We start from the raw sequence: 6,470 nt of genomic DNA on the forward strand, positions 1-6,470 counted from the left end.
AGGCCCATGAACTACTTAGCATACACCTCATCACGACCTGGCCCCACCTGGCACCACCATGCGGCTTATGAAATCAACCTGACCTCAAAAAGACACATGATAGCGAGGCGCTTGCCCACATTCCTTAACATCCTTGCATCTTCATAATGCAGGGAAGCGCCCACCGTAGATCTGTTTGCATTAGACGGTGGAAGGTACAAACTGAGAACATGTGGCAAATTCAATGCCTAACTGTAACTTTTATTCCTTTGGGCTCGTAAGGACACGTGGCAATCTAGCGCTTGCTTGCATTGTCAGGAAGTCTGACAAAACACAGAATGTGGGAAAGCGCCCACCCAGCTCACCTAGTAGCTTCCCAACTTGTAGCCCACAAGAAGAACATGGACCCACCTGCCACATGTTGTGATGATGCTTCTTTGCATTATATAAAGATCACTTGTTTTGAGAAAGTGGGAAAGTAGCCACCGTAGATCTATGCAAGATCTAACGGCGTGGAAAGTTGCGAGCTAGGGGAAACAAATTTAGGAAAATAGGAAATACCATAAAAATTTTATTTTTTTATCTCTTGTATTTCCATGGCATTTAAATAATATTAAAGATGGTTAAAGACTGTTGGGTGGCCCAGCATTCAAATTCAAATTTTTGGTGGGAGGAAAATATGGTTAACATCTACTAAATATAAAGTCATCATAAAATAGTCCCTAAGACAAACATCGTAGTAATTTGTTGCATTCATCCAGTGGTCTTCAATGGCCTTCTCATGATGGAATTATTTGCCAACTACACTCTCAACTTTCCCAATATTATCAAAATAGGGCTTGGGAGAATTGTATTCATCTAGGGGATAATGTTCCCACTCCCACTCAAAGCACAAAATATCTAGCTTCTATTTCACTTGGTATGCCCCTATGACTAGGGGCCATGTCAAACATGGTCTTAGTTGTTTCCCCACCCTGTCATATGCAAATTCAATCTATTGTACAATCCCCAATAACACCAATTTATCACTTGGAAATCTAGGGAGCTTTTTAGGGTTGATAGAGGCACCAGCTACCCGTATATACATGAATGTCTTAAACTACATTTAGTAGGCCCTGAGAGCTATTATCTATGCTATTGCCTCATCAGATAACCTCTTTGCATAATCTCCTTCTATGAATTAGATGACTACAAATATGAACACATCATTGATGATTCTATATTCCTTTCTCTATGCTGAGAGCTTCTTCCCCACTAGTTGAGGGTAGACGATGTATAGCTAGGCATTGGGATCCTACATGTTGCCTCTTTTGTACAAACCAGGGTAGTTTGTTGCTCTAGCCACTAGAAAATATACCATGTAAGAAGTCATATAGAACTTCTTCTTGTCTTTGGTTGCCCCCAATTGTTCACACAATTTTTCACTTAGTGTGGTGACCTAGTCCACTAGCATCTTCATCATCTTAATAGTTTCAATAAACACCATAAAAACACTAAAATGTCCTACTACTGGTAGACCCATGACTCTACTCAGAAGAATGATAGAATAGCCAATATCCTCCTTCATGTATCCCCTAGTCATGTCCACCTTTCCTGTTATCCTCCCTATAGATGTCTTCTCAATGAGATAGGAGGATTGGATGATTTCTAATGCTTCTTTTAGGTGCTCCCTATACCACCTCTCTGTTGCTTCATAGGAGAGTCTTATGAATTGATCTACCCTCGAGAGATGGAAGACCCTTTCAATATTTTTAGGTTGGAGGTCAAGAGCCACTTCTCCTATCACACTCTTCACCACCCTTTCTTCAAGAATAAAGTGTTGAGCTAGTGTCATGATCACCTTCGTTGATTACACTAATACTAGGTGTGAAGCTAGGCTCACCAACCCTTAGATCAATGTAGATACCAGAGTTGATTTCTCTATGGGTTTGTTGTAGATTCTCATAAATTCTCCCAAGTCTATGTGTCCCAAATTAGTTTTTTTTATCTCTGCATATTCATCCTAAAATCTTGACTTGGATGGGACACCTTGGAACTTGAAAACCATGGGCTTAGGTACCATCTTCTTGCTAGATGTGGATGCCATTATATCTACATGACACAAGAAAGATGTTTATTAGTTCAAAAAAACAAAAATCTAAAAATTAAAAGCGCAAAACATTCAATTCCCCTTCAATTATTTATCAATGAAAAATGAAAATAAGGTGCGCAAGTGTAGTGCACACCTACGTACCAAATGAGGTGGACAAATGTGCACCAATATAATTAAAGGAGCTATATTTTTATTTTATTTTTATTTAAAATATTTTTTTTAGGTTTTTTTATTCTTATATATATAGGGTTTTAAAGTGTGGAGGCACAGTATGCTGCACGGTGGTGCTAACAATGTGGGGCACTAAGGTGCATCCGTGGGAAGTGTCACTGTGAGGGTGCACATGTAGTGAAGCACAATAGTGAGGGTGCTCATAGAGTAGGTGCGGAGATGCGCAGTGGCAATGAGGTGTGCACATGATGTGAGGGGCATGGTGCACAGAAGGTGTGTGGAGTGCAGGGTTTTTTGTGACACACGGTAAGCAAGCACAGTGCGGGGAGAGATGGTGCGTGCATGGATATGCTCGGCAAGGTGCATGCACAAAGTGGAGGAGGTAAGAAGGTGCATAGAGGGCACGAAGCAAGGATGTATGGATGAGTGTTCAGAGGCACAAAGGGCACGATGGCATAAAGGGCACGATGGGTGATGCGCTTTAAGTAATGCACGAAGTGTGCAGAAAGTGATGTGTGTCAAGTGATGTGTAGAGCACATGGAAGGTGCACGTAGAGTGGTGGTGCACAGAAGAGTAGGGTGCACAGAGCACGGAGGTGTGTGGAAGCGATGCAAGAGGTGCATGATCATAACATGGTTGCATAGCATGGGGGAAAGTATAGTGTGGAGGCACGCGTGCATTTTTTTTGTGTTGATGTTTTATGCACCTATTGGTGCGCATGGTAGAGAGTTTGAAGATGAGCGTAGGGGAAACCTTGCGTGCAGAGCATGCTAAAGAGAAATTTGGTGAGGAGACAAATAAGAAATGGTGAAGGGTTAGTGGAGGGTGGGGGATTTATATAACCCCACCCACCTTGGGTGGTGCACAATGCACACAATGCAAATGCGCATTACACATCACCCAAAGTGGGATGCACTCTCGTGCACCACGTTGAGGTGTGCAGGTGCACTCTTTGATTTTTTTTATTTTTTTTTTTTTTTAACTTTCCTAATTTTTTTGATTTTTTGATTTTTTGACATCTCTATGACTTTTTTTATTTTACAATTTTTTTTACGCAAACTTAGGGCCTCAGAATTAGCCCAAATCTGAATGACAAGTAGGGGGTCCCCATTTCTTTTAGAAATAGGGGCGTGCATTATGGAACCACAAAAAGTAGCCCCAAAAAAGGGAAGAAATGACAAAGTCATTTCTTCATCAGCAAGCATTCTTTCAACATATGTCAAAAACCAATGGAATTCTGAATGCCTCAAGCGTATTTTGAATGACTTTGCAATCAAAACTTTAGGATCCAAAACCTTCAAGCTCAGTGTGTGATTCATGTGTTCATTCCCTTTGAGATCTCAGGATGTAGCATATCAAAGTTTTTTGATAACTTGGAAACAATCTTCCACCCTTCTCGACTCATTCATTAAGAATCTTCGCGAAGGTTGTTCATCAATCACTTGCTTGACCAGATGAGAGAATCAATTTGAGGGCTCTTAGTGGGTTGCCACTTTCTTTTAACTTTCTGGGAAAATTTTGAAGAATCACTCCATGTAGCTTGCAATGTCACCACTTGATGAAGCACTATTTTAGTACAAAGATAGTTTGCTTTGAAATTGTATCCTTTTGCCATTTTAGATCTTTAGAATCCTTTAGTCTTAACACCACCCTTCTCCTCTCTTTTTTTCTTTTTTTTCTTTTTCTTTATTATGTATCTTGACTATGCTTAGACTATGTAGCCAGGACATTAGTTTCATTTCTTGGATTCAATCTTTGGTGAACATCCCTTGCATTCCTCTTTTAGAACTTTTATAAACTCTCACACCAAACAATGATCTTAGCAACCCTTCGAGAAGACCTTTCCTGTTTGAACCAAATGGAGTTTGGATCATCCCTTGTTTTCTTCAACCTTAATTCAACACCACCTAAGATGATCAATTCTTAAGCTCACAAAGTTTTGAGAGCTCGTTGGTTCAAAACCCTAAACTTAAGACTGAAAGTCTCCCTATTTATGCAAGGAATGTCCATTGTTTAGTAGGCATAAAACACACAATCATCCAAACATTTTGACAAAGAAATACCTCTTCCTAAAATTGAAACCAAGCAGTGGTTAGTGAAATATCTCAAGATAAAATCTTGAGTGCAACTTACCACTTGGGACTGACACGACTTTGAAAGTAAAAACATGATTGAAAGCAAACACACAACTGAAACAAACACACTTGCAGAAGAATAAACACACTTGCAAAAATAAAAATTAACTAATTTTTTATCTTTTTAATTTTTTTTTCTTTTAGGCCTCAAAATAATGTTTTAGAAATTTGCCCATTTACTAGTAAGGGAAGAAATTCCCCTTGTAAGGAACTGAGCCTAAAAGTGTTTTCTCTAAGGATTTTTGCAATCTAATAAGGACCAGTCCACAAGTGCTAAAACTTGGTATGGATGCCCCATTTTTCTTTTGCCTTATCTCAAAGTAGAACAAGGTTGGAAATCCTAAAGGATTATATCATGGGTCCCTTATCGAACCACCTCTTCACGATAGCTTGATGTTTAGCCATATGCTCCAATGTAGTTGTCCATTTTTCATCCATCTCTAAAAGATTCATCAATCTAATTTGTAATTTGTCAGGATCTTCAGTGTATCCACTCATGAACTTCAAAATAGGAATTCTAAGGTTGAGCAAAAATGTTGGTTCTTGTCCATAGACAAGAAAATATGAAGAAGCCCATAGAGCATTTTTTACCCTTACTCGATCTGTCCATAGGACATATTTTAATTGTGTATGCCAATCTCTAGGGTTCTCCTTCAATAATTGCCTTATTATTGTGATCAAGTTCTTGTTCATAGATTTCGCTACCCCATTTCCTTGCAGGTAGTAATTTGAAGAGAAATTGATAATAATTTTATTCTCAAATGCCCATTGAGTCAAAAATATTGATGTGAAAGTAGATCTATTATCACACCCAAGGGTGAATGGTATTCTAAATCTGGTAACAATATGTTCCTCCAAGAAATCTATCACCACCTTGGCAGTGAAATTCCTATAAGTTTATGCTTCTATCCATCTCATATAATAATTAGTGACCATAAGAATATAGGTGTGTCCAATTGATGATGGTGGGTTAACTGGACCAATGAAATCTAGCCTCCACTTTGCAAAAGGGTATACTTCATATATAGGTTTTAGTAGCATTGTCGGGTGTCTTTCTCGATTAGCACTTCTTTGATAGACATGACAAGAGTTCACATGCTCAAAGTGTCCTTGAACAATGTGAGCCAAAAATAACCTGACCTTAAAATCATATGAGCCATCACTTCTGTCGAACCATGCCCTGTACCATACTTTTTGTGAAACTATTCTAGGACTTCTTTCACTTCTTCATGTCCTAGGCATTTTAAGTAGATCATAGTTCCTTTTGTATAACTTGTTGTATTGTAGCATATAGGACTCACACTTCATTTTAAGTCCTCTGTGTTGCAAACTATTCACCTAACTAGGGCATCGATTTTGTAAGAGGTAGTACACAATATCCTGGTACCATACATCCATCAATATACCTTGGTGAATGTCAACTTGAGATACTATCATTTTCCTCTAATCTTTATCATCTATTTCTTTCTCAAACTCAAACTTATTTTCATCACAAATCTGGTTATCAATTATCATTCTTGACAATCCTTGACCTTTGACAAATTTCATAGGTTGGATCTCAAGGTCAAACTCGTGAAGTATTGCCATCCATTTACCTCACCTTTCACCAAGTTCATTTTGCATCAACAATGTCTTCACTGTTGGGTCAAGTACAATAGCATACACCTTACTCCTTAATATGTTATGTCAGAGCTTCTTTACCATTTTAACCAAGGCAAAAGACTATTTATCAAGGTTAGAATAATTCAACTTGGCATTTCTCAGTGTACAACTCATAAAAGCAATAGGTCTTTCACCTTCCTTCTCCTTATTTTGAGTCAAGACCCCCATGCACGAATGCTTTGAAGTAAAGGAATATATCTTGAAGGGAAGGTTGTAATCAGGACTTACCAATACTAGAGCTATGGAAATGGCTACCTTAATAATCTTGAATGATTTCTTTACTTCAAGGACCCATTCTATTTTAGTTCCCTTTTTGAGAAAATTATATAGAGGACACACAATCTCTGCAAATCCAGTTATGAATTTTTGAACAAAAATTATCTTACCAAAGAAATACTTGAGTTCCTTCTGACTGTTTGGGGGTGATAAC

Source organism: Cupressus sempervirens, chromosome 3 (genome assembly GCF_028749045.1).
Source record: "Cupressus sempervirens isolate cs-2001-9-10 chromosome 3, ASM2874904v1, whole genome shotgun sequence".
Lineage (NCBI taxonomy): Eukaryota > Viridiplantae > Streptophyta > Pinopsida > Cupressales > Cupressaceae > Cupressus > Cupressus sempervirens.